This window comes from Rhinopithecus roxellana, chromosome 7 (genome assembly GCF_007565055.1).
Source record: "Rhinopithecus roxellana isolate Shanxi Qingling chromosome 7, ASM756505v1, whole genome shotgun sequence".
Lineage (NCBI taxonomy): Eukaryota > Metazoa > Chordata > Mammalia > Primates > Cercopithecidae > Rhinopithecus > Rhinopithecus roxellana.
The window spans coordinates 34,639,706-34,666,146 of NC_044555.1; the positions used below are offsets into that span (position 1 = coordinate 34,639,706).

The window sequence follows — 26,441 nt, forward strand, 5'->3', positions numbered from 1 at the left end:
GCCGAGGCAGAAGGATTGCTTGAGCCCGGGAGTTCAAGACCAGCCTGGGCAATGTAGGGAGACCCCTTCTCTACCAAAAAATAAAATAAAAAATATTTTTAAAAGGAAATTCCCCCCTTTCTGCCATGCATTTGTAAATGTTCCCTTGGGAATTATTTCCCACATGTACAGTAAGGAACAACTTCTCACTTAAGGCTTTTCCACATAAATCAATCAGATCTGATTCCTGAGAAAGCTTTATTGTTTTTCAAAAACAAACAGGTTTTCTCCAAAGTATAAATAGTTCCACACATAATGAGAACAGATTTCTCAATGGAGCCTTAGCACACTCACTACACTTGTAGGGTTTATCTTAAATGCAAGTTTTGTAGCATTTCTCCATTGTGGAACTGTTGGTGAAGGCCTTCCCACATTCAGAACATATATAGGGTTTCTCTCCTGTGTGAATTTGCTGACGCAGTTGGAGGCATGATTTCCTAGCAAAAGATTTCCTACAGACACTACATTAATAAGGCTTTTCTGCAGAATGAATTTTCTGATATATAATCAACTCTGGCCTCTGTCTAAAGGTCCTCACAGTCAATACAGAGTTTCTCTCCAGTATGAGTTTTCTGGTGTGTGAGAAGGCTTAATTTTTTTGGTGAAAGCACTTCTACATTCGGTTCATAAATATAGTTTGGCTTCATTGTAAACTTGCTGACTGCCATAAGAGTTGTGGCTTGGAAGTTAAGAATTTCCCACAAGATTGCATCCTAAGGTTCTCTCCAGCATGAATCATCTGATGGGTAAAATGAAGTTTGACTTCCAGTTGAAGGCCTTGCCACATTCATTACATACATAAAGTTTCTCTCCTTGTGAGTTTTTTGATGCGTTTTAGTATTGATTTCTGATTGAATGTTGTACCACATTCACAATAATTCTTTTTTTAGGATACGGGGTCTCACTATGTGGCGCAGGCTGGAGTGCAGTGGCTGTTCACAGGCATGATCAGATCATGGCACACTGTAGTCTTGAACTCCTGACTCAAGCGATCCTCCTGCCTCAGCTTCCCAAGTAGGTAGGATTATAGGTGCACACCACTGCACTTGACTATCGTATTCACATTGTCTCTCTTCAGAATAAATTGTCTGGTGTTTCCTGAAATGTGAAATCCCAGTGAAGGCTTTTCTACAGCCACTGCACTTGTCAGGTTTCTGTCCAGTGTGAATTCTCTGTTGGACCTTGAGTGTTGCCTTCTGGATGGAGCCTTTGTGTATTCACCACACTCATAGAGTGCTTTGTAGCACCGTAGAGCACTCTATGAGTTTTGTGAATACACACTCTACATGAATTTCCTTTCCATGGATTGCATTTTAAAATTTCTCTCCTGCACAAATATTTTCATGTTTATTACAGAATGAACTATGCATGAAAACAGTCGGTTGTTAATCTTGTCAAGGTTATTTGTGGTACTGCTTCTATTATCAGTATGTGAGTCTACATTTTGTTTCCAATTCTTTACAAGTGAATCAAATTAATAGGGTCTCCTTTGTCAGAGGACGATGTTTGGAACCACTTGAAGTACTTTTACAACATTGTAATAACCATAATCTCTCTTGTTTTAATGTTTTCTTTTTGATGAAAGAAATATGACTTCAAGGTTTGTTTGGATGTTCCTGATATTTCTCCATCTGGTCATCATAATTTTTTCTAACAGGAAGCATCTCACTGTGAAGTCAAGTTTTTTTCAGAATTTACTGCTGTGCGACTTCAAGCCCAAATTCCCCTTCTGAAATGTAAAAGAGAGAGTAATTATAACTGAAAGAATAGTTAGACGACGGAAGAGAAAGCATATATTGTTCACCCAATTGGAACACAGGGAAATATGAGTCATATGACAATGATGATGATCATGGTGATCATTTTTATTATAAATATTTATGTGGCAATTACTATTTGCCATGTATTTATCCAGGACTTATAATCTACCAGGTACTGTTATTTAATGCTCTCTGGGCATGGTGGCTCATGCCTGTAATTCCAGCATTTTGGTAAGCTGACGCAGGAGGATCACTCTAGCCCAGGAGTTCAAGGTTGCCCTCAGCAGCAGTTAATCCACTGCACCCCAGCCTGGGTAACAGAGAAAAATCCTGTCTCTAATTTTGTAAAGACTTTTTAAAGAAAGACTTAGTGCTTGCTTTGCTGGGTGTTGAACTTACATGGAGCCTGTTACCCATTTCTCCCTTTTGGAATGGGAATGTTTACCCAATGCCTGTACCAGCATTGTACATTGGAAGTAAATAACTTGTTTTTTATTTTTATTTTATTATTATTATTTTTTTGAGATGGAGCCTTGCTCTGTCACTCAGGCTGGAGTACAGTGGCCCAATCTTGGCTCACTGCAACCTCTGCCTCGTGGGTTCAAGCGATTCTCCTGCCTCAGCCTCTCAAGTAGCTGGGATTACAGGCATGCACCACCAGGCCTGGCTAATTTTTGTATTTTTAGTAGAGATGAGGTTTCACCATGTTGGCCAGGCTGGTCTCGAACTCCTGACCTCAAGTGATCCTCCTGCCTCGGCCTCCCAAAGTGCTGGGATTACAGGCGTGAGCCACCGTGCCTGGCCTTTCATTTTACAGGCTCACTGTAATTAACTTGCCTTAAGTCTCAGATGAGATTTTGGACTTTGAGTTTTTGAGCTGATGGTAGAACGAGTTAAGATTCTTGGGAACTGTTGGGAAGGGATGATCACATTTTGCAACATGAGAAGAACGTGAGGTTTGTGGGGCGAGGGGCAGAATGCTATAGTTTGGATATTTGACCCATCCAAATCTCATGTTGAAGTTTGATCCCCAGTGTTAAAGGTGGGGCCTAGTGGGAGGTGTTTGCGTCATGAGGATGGATCTCTCATGAATGGCTTGGTGCTGTCCTGGCAGCAATAAGTGAGTTCTCACTCTGTTAGTTGCCACCAGAGCTGGTCGTTTAAAAGAGTCTGACACTTCCTCCCCTCTCTCTCACTTTCTCTCCCACTGTGTGATCTCTGCACAGACTTGCTTTCATTCACTTTCTGCCATGAGTGGAACAGTGAGGGAGGCCCTCACCAGAAGCAGATGCTGGCACCATGCTTCCTGTACAGCCTTCAGAAAACATGGGCAAAATTAAATCTCTTTTCTTTATAAATTAAAAACTAAAAATTTTAAATGCCTAGCATTAAACTAGAAAAACTAAGCTATCCATCAGCTGACGAATGGACAAACAAAATGTGGTATATTCATAAAATGGAGTATTATTCAGCCACAAAAAAGAACCTTGAAAACATTATGTTAAGTGAAAGAATCCAGACACAAAAGGCCACATAGTGCACGATTCCATGTTTATGAAATGTCCGGAGGGCAAATCCATAGAGACAGAAAGTAGATTACTGGTTGTCAAGGGGTGGAGGCAGGGAAAAATTGAGACTTCTTTTTTGTTGTCAACAAACAATTTATTAAATTTTCAGATTTCCTGTAATTTTCCATTACTATCCATCATACATTTCTCTACATGGTCACACTAAAGATATAAATTCATCACATCCATTCAACAAATCAAGAAACTCAAAACTCACAAGTACAATCTTCAACTCTGTAGAATGCTACCAAGAAGTAAAATAAGATGAAGGTAGAAAGATTCACTTTTGAAATGCTGCATGCAATGATATAGCAACACATTGGAAAATCTAGAGAAAATGGATAATTTTCTGGAAAAACATAAATGACCAAAACTATCCCAAGAAGAAATTTAGAATGTTAATAGACCAGTTACAAAGAAGAGAGTGTAAAGTGATTTTTTAAATCCATAATTTAAAAAGCACTAGGGTTGCAAGAAGGATAATTCCAAAGTTATTTAAAGTATCCCAGATGTACAAGCTTGGGGGGGGAGCAAGATGGCCAAATAGGAACAGCTCCAGTCTCCAACTCCCAGCGCGACCGACACAGAAGACCGGTGATTTCTGCATTTTCAACTGAGGTACTGGGGTCATCTCACTAGGGAGTGCCGGACAATCGGTGCTGGTCAGCTGCTGCAGCCTGACCAGCGAGAGCTGAAGCAGGGCGAGGCATCGCCTCACCTGGGAAGCGCAAGGGGGAAGGGAATCCCTTTTCCTAGCCAGGGGAACTGAGACACACAACACCTGGAAAATCAGGTAACTCCCACCCCAATACCGCGCTTTAAGCAAACGGGCACACCAGAAGAATATATCCCTCACCTGGCCGGGAGGGTCCCACGCCCATGGAGCCTCCCTCATTGCTAACATAGCAGTCTGCGGCGATCTAACCGCAAGGCAGCAGTGAGGCTGGGGGAGGGGCGCCCACCATTGCTGAGGCTTAAGTAGGTAAACAAAGCCGCTGGGAAGCTCGAACTGGGTGGAGCTCACAGCAGCTCAAGGAAACCTCCCTGTCTCTATAGACTCCACCTCTGGGGGCAGGGCTCAGCTAAAAAAACAACAGGGGAAGCAGCAGAGGCCTGAGCAGACGCGGACAACTCTGTCTGACAGCTTTGAAGAGAAGAGTGGATCTCCCAAAACGGAGGCTGAGATCTGAGAACGGACAGACTGCCTGCTCAAGTGGGTCACTGACCCCTGAGTAGCCTCACTGGGAGACATCCCCCACTAGGGGCAGTCTGACACCCCACACCTCACAGGGTGGAGTACACCCCTGAGAGGAAGCTTCCAAAGTAAGAATCAGACAGGTACACTCGCTCTTCTGCCACCTCTGCTGCTGATACCCAGGCAAACAGGGTCTGGAGTGGACCTCAAGCAATCTCCAACAGACCTATAGCTGAGGGTCCTGACTGTCAGAAGGAAAACTATCAAACAGGAAGGACACCTATACCAAAACCCCATCAGTACGTCACCATCATCAAAGACCAGAGGCAGATAAAACCACAAAGATGGGGAAAAAGCAGGGCAGAAAAGCTGGAAATTCAAAAAATAAGAGCGCATCTCCCCCTGCAAAGGAGTGCAGCCCATCGCCAGCAACGGATCGAAGCTGGTCAGAGAATGACTTTGACGAGATGAGAGAAGAAGTGTTCAGTCCATCAAACTTCTCAGAGCTAAAGGAGGAATTACGTACCCAGCGCAAAGAAACTAAAAATCTTGAAAAAAGAGTGGAAGAATTGACAGCTAGACTCATTAATGCAGAGAAGGTCATAAACGAAATGACAGAGATGAAAACCATGACACGAGAAATACGTGACAAATGCACAAGCTTCAGTAACCAACTCGATCAACTGGAAGAAAGAGTATCAGCGATTGAGGATCAAATGAATGAAATGAAACGAGAAGAGAAACCAAAAGAAAAAAGAAGAAAAAGAAATGAACAAAGCCTGCAAGAAGTATGGGATTATGTAAAAAGACCAAATCGACGTCTGATTGGGGTGCCTGAAAGTGAGGGGGAAAATGGAACCAAGTTGGAAAACACTCTTCAGGATATCATCCAGGAGAACTTCCCCAACCTAGTAGGGCAGGCCAACATTCAAATTCAGGAAATACAGAGAATGCCACAAAGATACTCCTCCAGAAGAGCAACTCCAAGACACATAATTGCCAGATTCACCAAAGTTGAAATGAAGGAAAAAATCTTAAGGGCAGCCAGAGAGAAAGGTCGGGTTACCCACAAAGGGAAGCCCATCAGACTAACAGCAGATCTCTCGGCAGAAACTCTACAAGCCAGAAGAGAGTGGGGGCCAATATTCAACGTTCTTAAAGAAAAGAATTTTAAACCCAGAATTTCATATCCAGCCAAACTAAGTTTCATAAGTGAAGGAGAAATAAAATCCTTTACAGATAAGCAAATGCTTAGAGATTTTGTCACCACCTGGCCTGCCTTACAAGAGACCCTGAAGGAAGCACTAAACATGGAAAGGAACAACGGGTACCAGCCATTGCAAAAACATGCCAAAATGTAAAGACCATCGAGGCTAGGAAGAAACTGCATCAACTAACGAGCAAAATAACCAGTTAATATCATAATGGCAGGATCAAGTTCACACATAACAATATTAACCTTAAATGTAAATGGACTAAATGCTCCAATTAAAAGACACAGACTGGCAAACTGGATAAAGAGTCAAGACCCATCAGTCTGCTGTATTCAGGAGACCCATCTCACATGCAGAGACATACATAGGCTCAAAATAAAGGGATGGAGGAAGATCTACCAAGCAAATGGAGAACAAAAAAAAGCAGGAGTTGCAATCCTAGTCTCTGATAAAACAGACTAAACCATCAAAGATCAAAAGAGACAAAGAAGGCCATTACATAATGGTAAAGGGATCAATTCAACAGGAAGAGCTAACTATCCTAAATATATATGCACCCAATACAGGAGCACCCAGACTCATAAAGCAAGTCCTTAGAGACTTACAAAGAGACTTAGACTCCCATACAATAATAATGGGAGACTTCAACACTCCACTGTCAACATTAGACAGATCAACGAGACAGAAAGTTAACAAGGATATCCAGGAATTGAACTCATCTCTGCACCAAGCGGACCTAATAGACATCTATAGAACTCTCCACCCCAAATCAACAGAATATACATTCTTCTCAGCACCACATCGCACTTATTCCAAAATTGACCACATAATTGGAAGTAAAGCACTCCTCAGCAAATGTACAAGAACAGAAATTATAACAAACTGTCTCTCAGACCACAGTGCAATCAAACTAGAACTCAGGACTAAGAAACTCAATCAAAACCGCTCAACTACATGGAAACTGAATAACCTGCTCCTGAATGACTACTGGGTACATAACGAAATGAAGGCAGAAATAAAGATGTTCTTTGAAACCAATGAGAACAAAGATATAACATACCAGAATCTCTGGGACACATTTAAAGCAGTGTGTAGAGGGAAATTTATAGCACTAAATGCCCACAAGAGAAAGCAGGAAAGATCTAAAATTGACACTCTAACATCACAATTAAAAGAACTAGAGAGGCAAGAGCAAACACATTCAAAAGCTAGCAGAAGGCAAGAAATAACTAAGATCAGAGCAGAACTGAAGGAGATAGAGACACAAAAAACCCTCCAAAAAATCAATGAATCCAGGAGTTGGTTTTTTGAAAAGATCAACAAAATTGACAGACCGCTAGCAAGACTAGTAAAGAAGAAAAGAGAGAAGAATCAAATAGATGCAATAAAAAATGATAAAGGGGATATCACCACCGACCCCACAGAAATACAAACTACCATCAGAGAATACTATAAACACCTCTATGCAAATCAACTAGAAAATCTAGAATAAATGGATAATTTCCTGGACACTTACACTCTCCCAAGACTAAACCAGGAAGAAATTGAATCCCTGAATAGACCAATAGCAGGCTCTGAAATTGAGGCAACAATTAATAGCCTACCCACCAAAAAAAGTCCAGGACCAGATGGATTCACAGCTGAATTCTACCAGAGGTACAAGGAGGAGCTGGTACCATTCCTTCTGAAACTATTCCAATCAATAGAAAAAGAGGGAATCCTCCCTAACTCATTTTATGAGGCCAACATCATCCTGATACCAAAGCCTGGCAGAGACACAACAAAAAAAGAGAATTTTCGACCAATATCCCTGATGAACATCGATGCCAAAATCCTCAATAAAATACTGGCAAACCGGATTCAGCAGCACATCAAAAAGCTTATCCACCATGATCAAGTGGGCTTCATCCCTGGGATGCAAGGCTGGTTCAACATTTGCAAATCAATAAACATAATCCAGCATATAAACAGAACCAAAGTCAAGAACCACATGATTATCTCAATAGATGCAGAAAAGGCTTTTGACAAAATTCAACAGCCCTTCATGCTAAAAACGCTCAATAAATTCGGTATTGATGGAACGTACCTCAAAATAATAAGAGCTATTTATGACAAACCCACAGCTAATATCATACTGAATGGGCAAAAACTGGAAAAATTCCCTTTGAAAACTGGTACAAGACAGGGATGCCCTCTCTCACCACTCCTATTCAACATAGTGTTGGAAGTTCTGGCTAGGGCAATCAGGCAAGAGAAAGAAATCAAGGGTATTCAGTTAGGAAAAGAAGAAGTCAAATTGTCCCTGTTTGCAGATGACATGATTGTATATTTAGAAAACCCCATCGTCTCAGCCCAAAAGCTCCTTAAGCTGATAAGCAACTTCAGCAAAGTCTCAGGATACAAAATTAATGTGCAAAAATCACAAGCATTCTTATACACCAGTAACAGACAAGCAGAGAGCCAAATCAGGCATGAACTTCCATTCACAATTGCTTCAAAGAGAATAAAATACCTAGGAATCCAACTTACAAGGGATGTAAAGGACCTCTTCAAGGAGAACTACAAACCACTGCTCAGTGAAATCAAAGAGGACACAAACAAATGGAAGAACATACCATGCTCATGGATAGGAAGAATCAATATCGTGAAAATGGCCATACTGCCCAAGGTTATTTATAGATTCAATGCCATCCCCATCAAGCTACCAATGAGTTTCTTCACAGAATTGGAAAAAACTGCTTTAAAGTTCATATGGAATCAAAAAAGAGCCCGCATTGCCAAGACAATCCTAAGTCAAAAGAACAAAGCTGGAGGCGTCACGCTACCTGACTTCAAACTATACTACAAGGCTACAGTAACCAAAACAGCATGGTACTGGTACCAAAACAGAGATACAGACCAATGGAACAGAACAGAGTCCTCAGAAATAATACCACACATCTACAGCCATCTGATCTTTGACAAACCTGAGAGAAACAAGAAATGGGGAAAAGATTCCCTATTTAATAAATGGTGCTGGGAAAATTGGCTAGCCATAAGTAGAAAGCTGAAACTGGATCCTTTCCTTACTCCTTATACGAAGATTAATTCAAGATGGATTAGAGACTTAAATGTTAGACCTAATACCATAAAAACCCTAGAAGAAAATCTAGGTAGTACCATTCAGGACACAGGCATGGGCAAGGACTTCATGTCTAAAACACCAAAAGCAACGGCAGCAAAAGCCAACATTGACAAATGGGATCTAATTAAACTAAAGAGCTTCTGCACAGCAAAAGAAACTACCATCAGAGTGAACAGGCAACCTACAGAATGGGAGAAAATTTTTGCAACCTACTCATCTGACAAAGGGCTAATATCCAGAATCTACAAAGAACTCAAACAAATATACAAGAAAAAAACAAACAACCCCATCAAAAAGTGGGCAAAGGATATGAACAGACATTTCTCAAAAGAAGACATTCATACAGACAACAGACACATGAAAAAATGCTCATCATCACTCGCCATCAGAGAAATGCAAATCAAAACCACAATGAGATACCATCTCACACCAGTTAGAATGGCAATCATTAAAAAATCAGGAAACAACAGGTGTTGGAGAGGATGTGGAGAAATAGGAACACTTTTACACTGTTGGTGGGATTGTAAACTAGTTCAACCATTATGGAAAACAGTATGGCAATTCCTCAAGGATCTAGAACTAGATGTACCATATGACCCAGCCATCCCACTACTGGGTATATACCCAAAGGATTATAAATTATTCTACTACAAAGACACATGCACACGTATGTTTATTGCAGCACTATTCACAATAGCAAAGACTTGAAATCAACCCAAATGTCCATCTGTGACAGACTGGATTAAGAAAATGTGGCACATATACACCATGGAATACTATGCAGCCATAAAAAAGGATGAGTTTGCGTCCTTTGTAGGGACATGGATGCAGCTGGAAACCATCATTCTTAGCAAACTATCACAAGAAGAGAAAACCAAACACCGCATGTTCTCACTCATAGGTGGGAACTGAACAATGAGATCACTTGGACTCGGGAAGAGGAACATCACACACCAGGGCCTATCATCGGGAGGGGGGAGGGGGGAGGGGGGAGGGATTGCATTGGGGAGTTATACATGATATAAAAGATGAATTGATGGGTGCTGACGAGTTGATGGGTGCAGCACACCAACATGGCACAAATATACATATGTAACAAACCTGCACGTTATGCACATGTACCCTAGAACTTAAAGTATAACAAAAAAATAAAAATAAAAAAAATAAAGTATCCCAAATTAAAAAAACAATAAACTCACCAATTCATTTCATATAGCCAGTGCAGCATTAATATGAAAACCTGATAAACACAAGACAAAACAAAACTATAGGCCAGGCACAGTAGCTCACACCTGTAATCCCAGCACTTTGGGAGGCCAAGGTGAGTAGATCACTTGAGGTCAGAAGTTCGAGACCAGCCTGGACAACATGGCGACATCCCATCTCTACTAAAAATACAAAAATTAACCCAGGCCAGGCGCGGTGGCTCACACCTGTAATCCCAGTACTTTGGGAGGCCGAGGCAGGTGGATCACAAGGTCAGGAGATCAAGACCATCCTGGCTAACACGGTGAAACCCCGTCTCTACTAAAAATACAAAAAACTAGCTGGGCATGGTGGCAGGCGCCTGTAGTTCCAGCTACTCGGGAGGCTGAGGCAGGAGAATGGCATGAACCCGGGAGGCGGAGCTTGCAGTAAGCTGAGATCGCGCCACTGCACTCCAGCCTGGGTGACAGAGTGAGACTCCGTCTCAAAAAAAAAAAAAAAAATTTACCCAGCGTGGTGTTGCATGCCTGTAATCCCAGCTTGAACCCAGGAGGCGGAGTTGCAGTGAGCCAAGATCACACCACTGCACTCCAGCCTGGGCGACAGAGCAAGGCTCCGTCTCAAAACAAAAAAACAAAAACTATAGACCAATCTTACTTATACATATGAATGAATATTCTAAATAAAAACCCAGCACTGTTATTAATAATTGCAACAACAAAAAAGGGTAATACACTATGGCAAAGAGCATTGTATTTCAGGAATTCAAGGGTATTTCAATATCAGTTAAATATATATATATATATTTTTTTTATTTTTATTTCTTTTTTTTTTTTAATTTTTTTTTTTTTTTTGAGATGGAGTCTCGCTATGTCGCCCAGGCTGGAGTGCAGTGGCGCCATCTCGGCTCACTACAAGCTCCGCCTCCCGGGTTCACACCATTCTCCTGCCTCAGCCTCCTGAGTAGCTGGGACTACAGGCGCCCACCACCTCACCCGGCTAGTTTTTTGTATTTTTTTTTCAGTAGAGACGGGGTTTCACTGTGTTAGCCAGGATGGTCTCGATCTCCTGACCTCCTGATCCGCCCGCCTCGGCCTCCTAAAGTGCTGGGATTACAGGCGTGAGCCACCGCGCCCGGCCTAATTTTTATTTCTTTAATATTTCTTTTTTTATTATACTTTAAGTTCTGGGATACATGTGCAGAACGTGCAGGTTTGTTACATAGGTATACACGTGCCATGTTGGTTTGCTGCACCCGTCAATCCGTCATCTACATTAGGTATTTCTCCTAATTCTATCCCTCCCCTAGCACCCCAACCCCCAATAGGCCCCAGTATGTGATGTTCCCCTCCCTGCGTCCATGTGTTCTCATTGTTCAGTTCTCACTTATGAGTGAGAACATGCGATGTTTGGTTTTCTGTTCCTGTGTTAGTTTGCTGAGAATGATGGTTTCCAGCTTTATCCATGTCCCTGCAAAGGACATGAACTCATCCTTTTTTATGGCTGCATAGTATTCTATGGTGTATATGTGCCACATTTTCTTTATCCAGTCTATCATTGATGGGCATCTGGGTTGGTTCCAAGTCTTTGCTATTGTGAACAGTGCTGCAATAAACATATGTGTACATGTGAGACTAACTTCTAATAGGTTTGGGGTTTCCCTTTGAGATGATGGATATTTTCTGGAATTAGATAGTGGTGATAGTTGCACACATAGTGAAGTGTATACTTGAAAATGGTGAATTTATGCGATAAGTAAAAACATGCTATAAAGGGAAAAAAGAATGGAGGGCTGATATCTTGGAAGAAATTTGGGTCCCTGAAAGAACACAAGAAGCAAGTTTTATTAAAAGAAGTACATAAAAGAGCAACACAATTCTACATTATTTAAGTGTTTATCTTGGAGTCTCTTTGGTATAGCAGCTTAGAATTACCATAATTAATATATCATCCTTGCCCAAAATGGGAAACAGTGACGTTCTGATAGAATATGTGACATAGTAAGTTTCAACAAAATATTTATAGAATGAGTAAATTATGGCATTTTCATATTCCACCATGAATTTCAGATATTGAGCATAATCTAATTAAATGCAGTTTATTTTCCCTTTTTTGGTGAGCCTAATATACTAGATGTTAGCTCTGTCCTGTGTAAAAGCCTCTCTTCTTTCACCTTTATATTTTTCCTCCTACATGTTATGATTTTTAATTATTCTAGAGAACATAAGCATTGGATTCCTAAAAATTGATTTGGTATTTTTTCCACTTTCAATTTTCCATTTAACCTGTGTTGCACCTTTCATCATTGAGATTATTGCCACAATGTCCATTGCAAAGAATTTACTCTTAGGTTGAAAAACTCATCTGTAAGTCCCTTGTCCTACAGACTCAGTAACATACATAAATGAAGAGATCAAGAGTCATCAGTCTTTAAAATGACTGTGTAGGTGATTTTGCATTCCACAAATTACTCATGAAATTGCCTTTAAAATCCAGTTTATTTGCAATTCCAATCTTAACTTCATGTTCTTCTCCAGAAAGCTTAATTTTCATGCCTATTTCCACAAATACAAAATTTATATGGGCTCAAGAATAAATTAAGTGTCCGCTGTGCTGAAAATTACTCTCAATCTTCCATGTCTGAATTCAGGGAACATATTTTATTTTATTTTTTTTTTGCACTCCAAAAGCAAATACACTCTGCCACTTGTTTTTAAACAATTGTTTTTACTAGATTTCCATTATATTGGAGGGGATTATTGTAGAAAGCCTAATAATTTTGGCTTTAAAGCCATTGTTTTCTCTTTTCAGTTATAATTTATGTTCCTTTGAGTTTCTCTCACCAGACATTTTAAAAATAAAACAAAATATTCTCCTCTGACTACCTCCATATATTTAATACCTTCAATATTCTAAATAGGTTCTATGTCCTTAGCGCTGGAGTAATGAAAAGTAAAATATAATCCCTTATTATCAAGGATTTACTTAAAATAAAAGAAAGACAAAAGCATCAAATACCATATGGTTTAAAACTCTCTAGTTTGAAGAATTTGCAGACTAGGGAATCAAAAAAGTGGAAAAGTACACTAGAGTAGTTAAGAACTATTTCATGGAACAGAAGCAACTGAATGAAAAATGAAAATATGCATATTGTCCACATATGCAGTACACAAAATAATCAAAAGCCCAGATACAAAATGGAGCTTTATATGATAGACATTGAGGAAAATGTGAAACAATGAACTAGAGCATGAGATATCCTATTAGTTTTCCATTGCTGCGTAACAAATTCCCACGAACTTAGTAGCTTAAGACAACACACTTTTATTATTTCACAGTTTCTATGTGTCAAAAGTTCACACATAGCTTAACTAAGTCCTCTGTTCAAGATCTCACAAGGTGTCAGCCAGGCTATATTTTCATCTGGAAACTTGACTGGGAAGACTCCACTTCCAAGATCATTCACATCATTGGCAGATTTTATTTTCTTGCAGCTACATGACTTAGGGCCCTGGCTTCTTACTGGTTGTCAGCTGGAGGCTACCTTCAAATCGAAGAGGCCACCCATGGTTTCTAGAGGCTGCCTGCAGTTTCTTGCCATGTGGGTTTCCTCAATATAGATGCTTACCTCATTAAGCCAGTAAGGAGAATCTCTTGTGCCAGACTACTAAAGCAAAGTGTTAGATACTGTAACGAAATCATGGGAGTTACATCATATCATCTTTGAATGTAATATAATCTGATCGAGGGAGTGATATCCCATCACCTTTGCCATATTCTATTTGCTAGAAACAAGTCACAGAGATTCTACTTGCACCCAAGGAGAGGAAATTATACAAGATTGTGTGACACACTTCCTGTGTGTCCACCAGAGTCTTCCCTCTTACCACCAATGCTTTATATCCCTCTCACATGCAAAATACATTCACCCCATTCCAAGGTCCCAAAAGGCTCACCTCATTACAGTATCAGCTCCAAGCCTAAAATTTTATCACCATATTAGGTCCAGGTGCAGATGAGGCTCCTGGGTGTCATCCATTAAGTACAGCTTCTGAGGCACAATTCTCTTTCTGTATGTGCACCTGTGAAAACAGAAGAGATGGGTTATCTTCCCCCAAAACACTGAACATACAGTGGTTGGGCAGACATATAATAACAGTTGTAGACATTCCAATTCAAGATAGAGAAAAATTGAAGTTATAAACCTTCTTTTAGAGAAGAAGTGTGTTAAGGGAGTTTAGAACTTTCGAGATGAGTTACCTTCTGTGACGGTTCATTTTGTATCAACTCAACTGGGCTAAGATGCCCAGATAGCTGGTAAAACATTATTGCTAGGTGTGACTGTGAGGGTGTTTCCAGAAAACATTAACATTTGAATCAGCAGACTGTGTAAAGATTTGTCCTCACCAGTGTGGGCAGGCATCATCTAATCCACTGAGGGACTGAATAGAACAAAAACATGGAGGAAGGGCAGATTTACCCTCTCTGCTCGAGCTGCGAACATCCATCTTTTCCTGCCCTCAGACATTGAGGCTATTGGTTCTTGGGCCTTCAGACACCAGGGCTTACACCAACACCATCCCCTCACCCCCTACCCCATTTTTCAAGCCTTTGGCCTGGGACTGGTAGTTATACCATCAACTCCCCTGGTTCTCAGGCCTTCAGACTCAAACTGAATTACATGATCAGCTTCAGCTTTTCTAGTTCTCTAGCTTGCAGAAAGAAGATGGAGGGGACTTCTTGGCTTCCATAATGGTGTGAGCAAATTCCCATAATAAATTCCCTCTTATATATGTCTGTATACCCTATTAGCTCTGACTAATACACCTTCAGGGCATTTCAAAGGCATCGAGCTCTCCCAGAAAACGTGAGATTGACTTCCTAAATGGAAGTCAATGGTGGCTCACACCTGTAATCCCAGCTCTTTGGGAGGCCAAGACAGGCGGATCACTTGAGGCCAGGAGTTCGAGACCAGCCTGGCCAACATGGCAAAATCCCATCTCTACTAAAAATACAAAAATTAGCCAGGCATGGTGGCGGGCACCTGTAATCCCAACTACTTGGGAGGCTGAGGCTGGAGAATCCCTTGAGCCCAGGAGGCGGAGTTTACAGTGAGCTGAGATGGCGCCATTGCACTACAGCCTGGGTGACAGAGCGAGACTCTGTCTCTAATAAATAAATAAATAATACAAAAATTAGCCAGGCATGGTGGCACGTGCCTGTAATCCCAGCTACTCAGGAGGCTGAGGCTGGAGAATCGCTTGAGCCCGGGAGGCAGAGTTTGCAGTGAGCTGAGACCGAGCCACTGCACTCCAGCCTGGACAACAGAGCAGGACCCCGTCTCAAAAATAAAGGGGGTAGGAGATGGTTTACATTCAATTATCAGGAAATCTTTCCCCTGGAAAAATTTTTCTTTACCCTTGTAGTTCATTTTTCTCCCTGTGGCAAAGGTATATCCTACAAATAATTGCATTTTCTTTCCAGCTATGTCTGATAGGAAGCTCAGAAGGAAACTTGCAGCTTAATTTTAGTTACTCTGCAGAACCCTAGGGCCCAAATGCCTACAGCCCAAATCGATTCTGGTCCTGACTTCGTCCATTCTTTCTATATTTTCTCTGATCTGATTTTTATGGAGCTATACTTATACATTTTACTACAGGGATTCTTAAAAGCCCACAAAAGCTGCTCAACTACAACAGGTGCAACCAACAAATACATGAATTAATGATGACTCATGAGAAACGTGGTTATTTCCTGACTTTCTTGGGAAGGGACATAGGTCTGTGAAGTCAAGGTTGTATTGCTCAGATTCAGCAGCCTGGAAATCTCCACACTTCAGCTGGACAAGAGGCTGCACCCCATGGAGAGCCAGAGAATTCCATGCCTTTGTGATCACAAGCTGCGTATGTGTGACTGATTTGATCATGTAGCACTTGGAGAAAGGCAGATTTCTCATTGGGACTAAGTATGCAATTGTCCCCTCCCAATTCATTTATTATTATTATTATTTGAGACACAGTTTCTTTCTGTCGCCCAGGCTGGAGTGCAGTGGCGCAGCTTACTGCAACCTCCACCTCCTGGGTTCCAGCGATTCTCATGCCTCAGCCTCTGGAGTAGCTGGGATTACAGGTGTGTGCCACCATGCCGGGCTAATTTTTGTATTTTTATTTATTTATTTTTGAGACAGAGTCTCGTCCTGTGAAGGGGACCAGCCCCTCCACACCTGTGGGTGTTTCTCGCCAGGTGGAATGAGAGACTTGAGAAAAGAAAGAGACACAGAGACAAAGTATAGAGAAAGAAAAGTGGGCCCGGGGGACCAGCACTCAGCATACGGAGGACCAGTGCCGGCACCGGTCTCTGAGTTCCCTAAGTATTTATTGATCATTATTTTTACCATCTCGGAGAGAGGGCTGTGGTAGGACAATAGCGTAATAGGGGGGAGAGGGTCAGCAGGAAAACGTGAACAAATGTCTCTGTGTCATAAACAAGGTTAAGAAAACATGATGTGCACATACATAAACATCTTTGGTGCATTAAATAGCAGTACTGCCACCAGCATGTCTCACCTCCAGCCCTAAGGCAGTTTTCCTGTATCTCAGTAAATAGAACATACAATCGGGTTTTACACCAAGACATTCCATTGCCCAGGGACAAGCAGGAGACAGATGCCTTCCTCTTATCTCAACTGCAAAGAGGCCTTCCTATTTTACCAATCCTCCTCAGCACAGACCCTTTACGTGTGTCACACTGGGGGACTGTCAGGTCTTTCCCTTCCCACAAGGCCATATCTCAGACTACCACATGGGGAGAAACCCTGGACAACACCTGGCTTTCCTAGGCAGAGGTCCCTGCGGCCTTCTGCAGTGTATTGTGTCCCTGGATACTTGAGATTAGAGAGTGATGATGACTTTTTTTTTTTTTTTTTGAGGCGGAGTCTCGCTCTGTCGCCCGGACTGGAGTGCAGTGGCCAGATCTCAGCTCACTGCAAGCTCCGCCTCCCGGGTTTACGCCATTCTCCTGCCTCAGCCTCCCGAGTAGCTGGGACTACAGGCGCCCGCCACCTCGCCCGGCTAGTTTTTGTATTTTTAGTAGAGACGGGGTTTCACCGTGTTAGCCAGGATGGTCTCGATCTCCTGACCTCGTGATCCGCCCGTCTCGGCCTCCCAAAGTGCTGGGATTACAGGCTTGAGCCACCGCGCCCGGCCGAGGGTGATGATGACTCTTAACAAGCATACTGCCTTCAAGCACTTGCTTAACAAAGCATATCCTGCATATCCCTAAATCCATTAAGCCTTGAGTAAACACAGCACATGTCTCTGCAAGCACAGGGTTGGGGGTAGGGTTACAGATTAACAGCATCTCAAAGCAGAAGAATTTTTCTTAGTACAGAACAAAATGGAGTCTCTTATGTCTACTTCTTTCTACATAGACACAGTAACAGTCTGATCTCTCTTTCTTTTCCTCACAGTTCTGTCGCCCAGGCTGGAGTGCAGTGGCATGATCTCAGCTCACTACAACCTCTGCCTCCCTGGTGCCAGTGATTCTAGTGTCTCAGCCTCTGAAGTAGCTGGGATTATAGGCGCGTGCCACCATGCCTGGCTAATTTTTATTTATTTATTGAGACAAGAATCTTGCTGTGTCGCCCAGGCTGGAGTGTAGTGGCGTGATCTGGGCTCACTGCAACCTCTGCCTCCCAGGTTCCAGAGATTCTCCAGTGTCAGCCTCTCAAGTAGCTGGGATTATAGGTGTGTGCCGCCATGCCCACTTGTATTTTTAGTAGAGACACGGTTTCACCATGTTGACCAGGCTGGTCTGCAACCCCTGACCTCAACTGATCCACCCACCTCTGCCTCCCAAAGTGCTGAGATTACAGGTGTGAGCCACAGCGCCCAGCCCATTTATTATTATCACCTGTCCTTACACCCTAACCCAAGGGTACAATTTCTATGGGTTAGAAATTGTAGAAAATAATCATGTATGCGCACAAAGATTTAAATGTAGGAATTTTACCACGGTGATGTTCATAACAGTTAAAACCAAAACCAACTTTCATAAATATTTATTAACAGCATATTGGTTATATAAATTATGATATGTTCAAAGATACGCTATTTGCAGCTGTTAAAATTGTTTAGAAAAATATATGCTGCCATGGAAAAATATTTAAGTTAAAATACAACGTAAAAAAACAAGGTAACCCAATAACATGATTCTAGTTTTCATTTAAACTAAAAGTGCACATATGAATATACTGATCACTTGCAAACATAAGCACCAAAGCACATACCCCAAAAAAAAAAAAAATGGAAGGAAATAAATCAAATCATTGATAGATTTATATTTAGGAGATGTCAGAGTTAGAGGTCATTTTTACTTTCTTCTTTGTATTTATTCATAATGCATAACTTAATATTAGGAATATAATTATATAATAAACAAAACCAAAACAACAGCGTTTCAGAATATATTCGGGCTTATTGACTGCATGACCCTGAGCCCCTGAGACGATGAACCCTTCCAAAGCCGACAGGATCCACAGGCAGGTCTGAAAGAAGGGAGCTGTCGGCCAGGGCCTGGCTCACTCATCGTCCTCCTCAGTTTACAGAATCTCAGCGTGAACTTTGAGTGGGAAAATTGATCTCAGCTGTGGTGGGCGAGGGTGGAAGACACAGTCAGGAGACCTGGCTCCAGTCTAGTCCTCTCACTGCCAACCTGAGAGGCCTGGACGAGTCACTTGCCTTCTGGGGCCATTTTATTAATCTTTGAAGGGAGGAGGGAGAGCCAGAAGGACCCCGGAGACTGTGGTGGCCCTACTACCCCGCCAGTCTCTCAGTTCCAAGGGAAAAAGGGTTTTTCTGTACCTAAATCAGGATAGAGGAGAAATCGGCACATCCCCAGAGGACAGGGGGAAAAGGAGTGCTGTTGAGAATCAGCTGACATCTGTAAAGAATCAATGGAGAGGGAAGGATCCCTGCTGGGGTGGGGGATAGCATCTCCCTGGCTAAGGCTGGTGGCTGCCCGCACCGGATCTCCCCCAAGACACCCTGCAGGGAGCTGCCTCCCCCTCTCCCCTAGGCCATGGGGATGAACCCTTCACATCCCCCCTCTCTTCCATCTCAACTTCACAGAAGATTCTGATGTACAGTAAAAGGTGATCACTAAATCACTGATCCTCCCCTGCAAAGCTGCTAAAAATAATCACCACAGGAACCCTTGCAATGACCAAATTTGGTTACAGCCTTTTTAAAAATCTCTCTCTGTTTTGCAGACAAAGGTTACAGTCTTAGAGTCCAAAGACGAGGAGAAATTCTTAAACACTTCCATGCAGAAACAAGTTTTATACAAGGGAGAGGAATAAGACCAGCAGCAGACAGCTCATTGACAAAAATTGAATTCAGATGTCATTTAACATCTACAGACCATGTATTAGTTATCTATTGCTGTATTATAAATTACCATTATAAAAACTTGATGCCCTTAAAAACACACTCTCATGGTTTCTGTAGGTTAGGAATCTGGGTATGGCTTAGCTGGGTCCTCTGTTTCAGAGTCTCTCATAGGGCTACAATCAAAGTGTCAGCCAGGAGTTGTGGCCTCATCTGAAGGCTGAACTGGGGAAAGACTTAATTCCAAGCTCACTTATTTGGTTGTTCACAGGGTTCCATCCCTTTTGGGATGTTGGAATGTACTGAAAGCCTCAGTTTCTGATAGTTGGAGGCTATCCTTAGTCTCTTGCTACATGGGCCTTCCCAACATGGCATGTTGCTTTGCCAGAGCCAACAAGGGAAAGAGCCTGTCACCAAGACAAAAACTATGATCTCTTGTAATCTAACCCCAAAGGTGGTATCCTCTCAATGTTAAGGTATTGTATTGGTTAGAAGCAAGTTACTCAAATGGAGAGAAGGTGATGAATTCCAGGAGGCAGGGATCACTGAGGGTTATCATAGAAGCTACTTCCCATAGCCCAAGCTTGTCCAACCTGCGGCCCATGGGCCACATGTAGCCCAGGACAGCTTTGAATGCAGCCCAACACAAATTTGTAAACTTTCTTAAAGAATTTTGAGATTTTTTTTTTTTGCTATTTTTTTTTTTTAGCTCATCAGCTATTGTTAGTATTATTATATTTTATGTGTGGCCCAAGACAATTCTTCTTCTTCCAGTGTGACCCAGGAAGCCAAAAGATTGGACACTCCTACCATAGGCCATGGAGAGATAAGAATTCCAATCCTGTACCCCATCCCAAGAAACCATTCCTTGGTCAGGGCAAAAGAATGACAGTTTCAGACATGAAATAATTTGAATAGTGTTTCACCAATTTATTCTGCTTAAAGAAAACACTCAGGGATATATTCTAAATAAATGGATATGAAATCCAAAGAGAGATCTCAAAATAAGAGAGCAAAACAATGGTCCACAATTAATGTTGAGGTAAAATACACACCCCTGAGCACACACTCATACAGTTAAAGTTAAATTATAATAGATGAAGTCACTGGGGAGTTTGAATAAAAATGTTAGGTGAGGCCCGGTGCGGTGGCTCAAGCCTGTAATCCCAGCACTTTGGGAGGCCGAGACGGGCGGATCACGAGGTCAGGAGATCGAGACCATCCTGGCTAACACGGTGAAACCCCGTCTCTACTAAAAAATACAAAAAACGAGCCGGGCGAGGTGGCGGGCACCTGTAGTCCCAGCTACTCGGGAGGCTGAGGCCGGAGAATGGCGTAAACCCGGGGGGCAGAGCTTGCAGTGAGCTGAGATCCGGCCACTGCACTCCAGCCTGGGCGACAGAGCTAGACTCCATCTCAAAAAAAAAAAAAAAAAATGTTAGGTGAGATTTCTTGAAGCAGGATTAACTCAACCTATAAGAAAAATATAGTCTTTAAATTAAATTTTTCTAGAAAAATAAGAAAGCAATACTATTCATCTTTTTCTATAAAATAAGGTCCAGTTATATTCGGATAAAATAGTAAAGGAAATAAATCATGCCTGTTGGAAATGGGAAAAGTATATAATGGGACAATTAATAAAAATAAAACTTTCCAAACTAATGAGGAAAACAGGAGGGACAAAAATGAACAGAAATTGACCAGGCACAGTGACTCACACCTGTAATCCCAGCACTTTGGAAGGCCGAGGCGGGCAGATCACTAGAGGTCAGGAGTTCGAGACCAGCCTGGTCAATTTGGAGAAACCACATCTCTACTAAAAATACAAAAACTAGCCGGGCGTGGTGGCACATGCCTGTAATCCCAGCTACTCAGGAGACTGAGGCAGGAGAAATGCTTGAACCTGGGAGGCAGAGGTTGCAGTGAGCCAAGATCGGGTCACTGTACTCCAGCCTGAGTGACAGAGCGGGACTCCATCTTAAAAGAAAAAAAAAAATACGTAATGTCACTGTGTGAAATGGTCTAAGATATATACTTTAGGATTCATCTCCCCCCAAAAAACACAGAACCACAGGAGAAATTTGTTTTAAAATGTTACAATAGATTTATTCTACCTTTTTATAATATAACAGCTGAAGTAGCCAGAAAGAAAAAAATAAATCATCCAACTAGATTGAAAAGTCCCCACCAAGTCCTAATATTTAACAGAGAATATAGTTTCTTCTCTTATATCCATGAAAGTTTTACAAAATTGGGTCACGTACCCAGGCCACAGAGAAAATATTGAATAACATTTACAAATTCATATTCTACAGGCTACATTCTCTGATGATAATAAAAAGCATAATTACATAAAAATAAAAAAAGACAACTAAACTACCTTAACCAGTAAGAACCTAAGAAGCTTTCTTCAATACCTAGGATCAAAATGAGAAGTCAATTCTGTGGTTTCACCTTCCATACCAGAGTGTTTGAAACATAGCCACACGTAGACGAAAGTGTTTAGTCTCAAATACTTTACTAAAAAAAAAAAAAAAAAAAAGACTGGAAGCCCCAAAATAATCGAGTTGGGAACATGACTTAGGAAATTAGGAGAACAGCAAAATTAAATAAAAAACATAAAAATAAAAACACAAAATAAAGAGTCAAGAAGTGACAAGTAATACAAATAGAAGTTTATATAAATAAAATAAATATAAAATTAGGAAGTATAAATAAATAAAAAGCTGCTCTGGGAAATCTGATCAAATTGAAAAAAAAGAAAGAAACACAATATTAGTAATGAGAAAGGAGATATTGTACCAGACAAGTAGTAATGTAAAGTAGTTGTACTGGAATATGAGGTATAAAGTCTAGAGCAACACACTTAAACATTTAGAACTATATGAGTTCCTGGGAGGAGAGTAATTATAAAAACAGATTTTAAAAAATCATAAGGGCTGGGTGTGGTGGCTCACGCCTGTAATCCCAGCACTTTGGGAGGCCAAGGCAGGCGGATCAACTGAGGTCAGGAGTTCGAGACCAGCCTGGCCAACATGGTAAAACCCCATCTCTACTAAAAATACAAAAGAATGCCAGGGCATGGTGGTGTGCACCTGTAATCCCAGCTACTCAGGAGGCTGAGGCAGGAGAATCACTTGAACCCTGGAGGCAGAGGTTGCAGTGAGCTGAGATTGGGCCACTGCACTCTAGCCTGGGTGACAGGGCAAGAAACTCCATCTCAAAAAAAAAAAAAAAAAAAAAAAAAAATCATAAGGTATCAGTGAGCATAGGAAAAAAATTAGGAAATGTCGTTCAGGACTGTCATTGGAGACATACCAGCACCCACAAGCAACACTACTGGATGAACCTCCAATGGCACAGAAGGCCTGGATGGGGGCTGGCAAAGGCAGATGTGGCAGAAGCCACCTTCTGGCAAACCTACAGGTGTGAAATAGGTGTGACAGGACAGGCTGGAAAGGACAGGGCACAGTCAGAGCAGGGTGGTGGGAAGAGGGGGCCCGGAAGTGAAAGGCAGGACAGACTGGGGTTGGACTGAGATGGGACAAGACTGACAGGGCAAGGACCTTGAGGGAAGGTCAGGAACGGGACAAGATGGGTGCGGGTAGGGGCATGATGGCTATGAGGGTGGGGCCTGTCACCCACCAACTATTGGAGGTTTGGAATTGGGTTTGCAGCCAGAGAGACAGGTTTAGGGAACATCATGAGCTATCAAAATCCTTGTTCTTCCAAAGTTGATGAAGAAAATTCTAGATAGTGGATGTAACAGCAGGGCAGATCCCTTGGCCTCACCCAGGTTCAGGGAAAAAAGGCACAGGGATGGAGGAATGGATGGGAATGGGGAATTTTTGGACAATCCCCCCGACCACTACCAAGGAAGGGTAGACAGAGAGACAGGAGACCAAATGGTGGACAGAGAAGCACAGAGAGAAACTCCAAGATGCCCTAAGAAAAAGGTGGATGGAGCAGCAGTTGTGGGAGGAGGGATTTGTGAGGTGTCACCTTTACACAGAGTGTGGTATATGGGACCTAGGTCCAGCAAGGGTTAGTCCACCCTGGAGCACAGGTCACTGGTGAATGGGTCATGCTGGATCGTCTTGTGCAGCATCAGAGCCAGCAGCCCCACCCGGTTCATCAAAGACGTGTGCACCTTCTGCTCCTGCTCAAACAGCTGTTCCAGCTTGTGCAACTGTGGGACCTGAATACTCGAGAGGGAGTCCAGGATCCTACCCCATCTCCCAGCCCCCTCGGCATGGCACCTACCGCCTGCATGCGCTCCAGGTCTACCTCGGCACGCCTCAGCTTCTCCCAGCTATAGTAGCAGTTGCACAGGCATTTGGGGAGGCAACAGAAATTACCCGTGAACTCAAAGACATTATGCACTAGTGGACAACCGCCCACCTCATCCTTTGGCACCTATGGTGAAGAATAAAGGAGGATGAGCTATGAAGGAGGGTAGCCCTGGGGAATGATCAGGCACAGGGAAACAATAGGGGGATGGAGGACAGAGAGGAGAGGGATAGGGAGTGATCAGGCAGGGGGAAGAGAGGAATTCAGAGAAGAGAGGATAAATAGCGGGTGATCAGGCATAGAGGATAGAGGAATGAGGTTGACTAAGCAGGGATGGAAGAATGCAGGTGACGCAGGTAAGAACAGAAGCACAGAAAGAGATCCAACAGAAGGAGGGATGCTGGAGGGCAGGTGGGCCAGGGAGAGCTGGAGAGCTGGAGGGCTGGAAAGCAGTCCGGCAGGAGGAGGGAAGGGTTGAGGGTGGTCCAAGGAGGAGAAGTAGATGAGTGGGGTTTGTTGATGCAGAGGGGAGGTGAGGGCTGAGGTGAAGGAGAGGAGGGTGGAGGGAGAGAATGGGGAGCGGTCAAACAGGGAGGAAGAAAGGATGTAGGTGACAGGCAGAAAATAGAATCAGGGGTCAGTGAGGCAGGGAAAATGATCAGAATGGAGGAAAGTCAGAAAGTGAGGAAGAGAAGTTGAGGGTGCCACACAAGGAGGAGGGTACAGCGGGTTGGCCAGGCAGGCGGTGGGGCAGGAAGGGAGGATGGTCGAGCAAGAAGAGGATCAGAATTGGGGGGGGTGCTTCTGCAGTGAGGAGGGGCAGGACCATCCGGAAGGTGGTCGGGCAAGGAGGGCATGAATACAGACAGCCAGTTAGAGAGAAAAGGAAGAAGAGAGGGTGAGAGGCAGCAAGGAGCATGGAACATGGGGTGGTCGGGAAGGGAAGGGGGACACACAGGGGTTGCTGAGGAGATGCGGAGGGCAGTCAGGCAGGGAGGATTGGAGGAATGGAAGGTGATGAGGTAAGGAAGGGTCTCACCTTGGGATCCCAAGAGTGCTCAGAACACAGCACCTTGAGGCGCTTACAGTACCTCTTACTCTTCAGACTGTAGGCATCACGGAAGAGCCATGTGGTCCTGGAGGGGGGTGGAAAAGTGAGGTGCTGAAAGTCAGGAGGAGGGAGGTCCCACCCCAGAACCCTACCTGCACCTAGTCCCAGACCCCGCCCATACCATGCCTCTAACTACACCCGCCTCTGCCTCTGAGCCCACCCACATCCTGCCCCTGACCTTGCTCAACCTTGCTTCTGACCCTGTCCACATAATGCCTTCAACCCTTACTAGCCCCCACACTCACCCTTCAATGCAAGTAGGGTACAGGGACCCAATGGACAATTGGCACTCACACTGGGGAAGAAAGAGCACAAATGGTAGGAACTGTGGACATATGCTGTGTGTCCTCCTACAATAAAGCTCCAAACACCAGGTCTGTTGTCCCCTGCAGACCCTATGCTCCTGTCTGCACAGCCAGTGTCCCCCTCACCACTGGTTAATGCCCTGACCTTGGCTCTCATACTGGGTGTGGGGGAAGAGCACACAGGGAAAGCCATGGATGTGTGTTGCATTCCTCGTATAACAAATATCCAGGCGTCAAACCTGCCCCCACCACATGGACCCTACCCATGTGCCACCCCACCCAACCAAAACCACCCTTGTCCCATCTGACTCCCAGCCAATGTTCCAACCTTGGCAAAGCAGCATTCCATGTGGCGCAAGGCGACACACTTAGAGATGGGCTGCCCGCAGGAGACACAAAAGATCTGCAGGTCTTTGCTGCCCTTTTCACCTTTGTTGTTCTGCACAGGACAATGGAGGGGCCAGGGAAGCAGTACAGGATGGGGAGGGACAGGACAAGAGGCCAGGTACCTTTAAGCTCTACCTCACCAATGCCCTCTCGCCTAGTAATCCGTGCACACAGCCTACTGTTTGCCATGCAGAATGATGGCCTCAAGTTCATGGAAATGGCACTCCGTGTCCTTCAGGCGAGTATAGGTGTCCTGCTGCTCATGGTGGATGTGCTCGAGCATTTTCTTGCCATGCTCATTGGCAATGCAGGGGCTCCTTTGCCACTGCTGGATGCACTGGGGAAGGATGTTATTGATGCAGCTGGAAGAAGAGAAAGCAAGAAATGAAATGGGTAGATGGGGACATCAGAGGAATGAGAAAAATGAGCTACTGAATGGTGACTCTATAGGGTACCGAGTGGTGGATGAGGGCATGTTAGTGAATGGGTGGTTGAACAGTGGATGGGTGGGTGGATGGGTGGATGGGTTAGTGGCTATAAGGATGGATGAGCAGGTGGGTGAGTGGCTATAAGGGTGGATGAGCATCCTGGTGGATGTAATGTGGATGGGTGGTTCAGTGAGTAGGTGACTATAATGGTGGATGGGTGGGTGGCTGAGTGGAATTACAGATGGCATGGATCACACCTTACTTCGCCTTTGTCCCTTAACCTCGAGGTGCACTCACTCACCTGCCAGCCTCATGCTACAGTCATCCAAACAGTACTTGGAGCCCGGCCAAGTGGGATACACACAGCCGGGTCCCAGGCACTGCCGTGGTGAGGCTGGGTCCTTGACATGCTCCGGATGCTTCCACTT

The 26,441-nt window shown here is 43.3% G+C and overlaps 1 long non-coding RNA gene across 1 annotated transcript; it reads right to left on the reverse strand.

Moving 5' to 3' along the window:
• Nucleotides 1–272: 272 nt before the first annotated feature.
• On the reverse strand, nt 273–25,431 carry LOC115898740. Its single transcript, XR_004058427.1, has 5 exons — nt 25,139–25,431; nt 24,822–24,918; nt 23,756–23,908; nt 14,063–14,188; nt 273–1,768 (listed from the first exon to the last, which is right to left on the reverse strand). It is a non-coding gene; the product is annotated as an uncharacterized LOC115898740 (long non-coding RNA).
• Between the last annotated feature and the right edge of the window lie 1,010 nt (nt 25,432–26,441).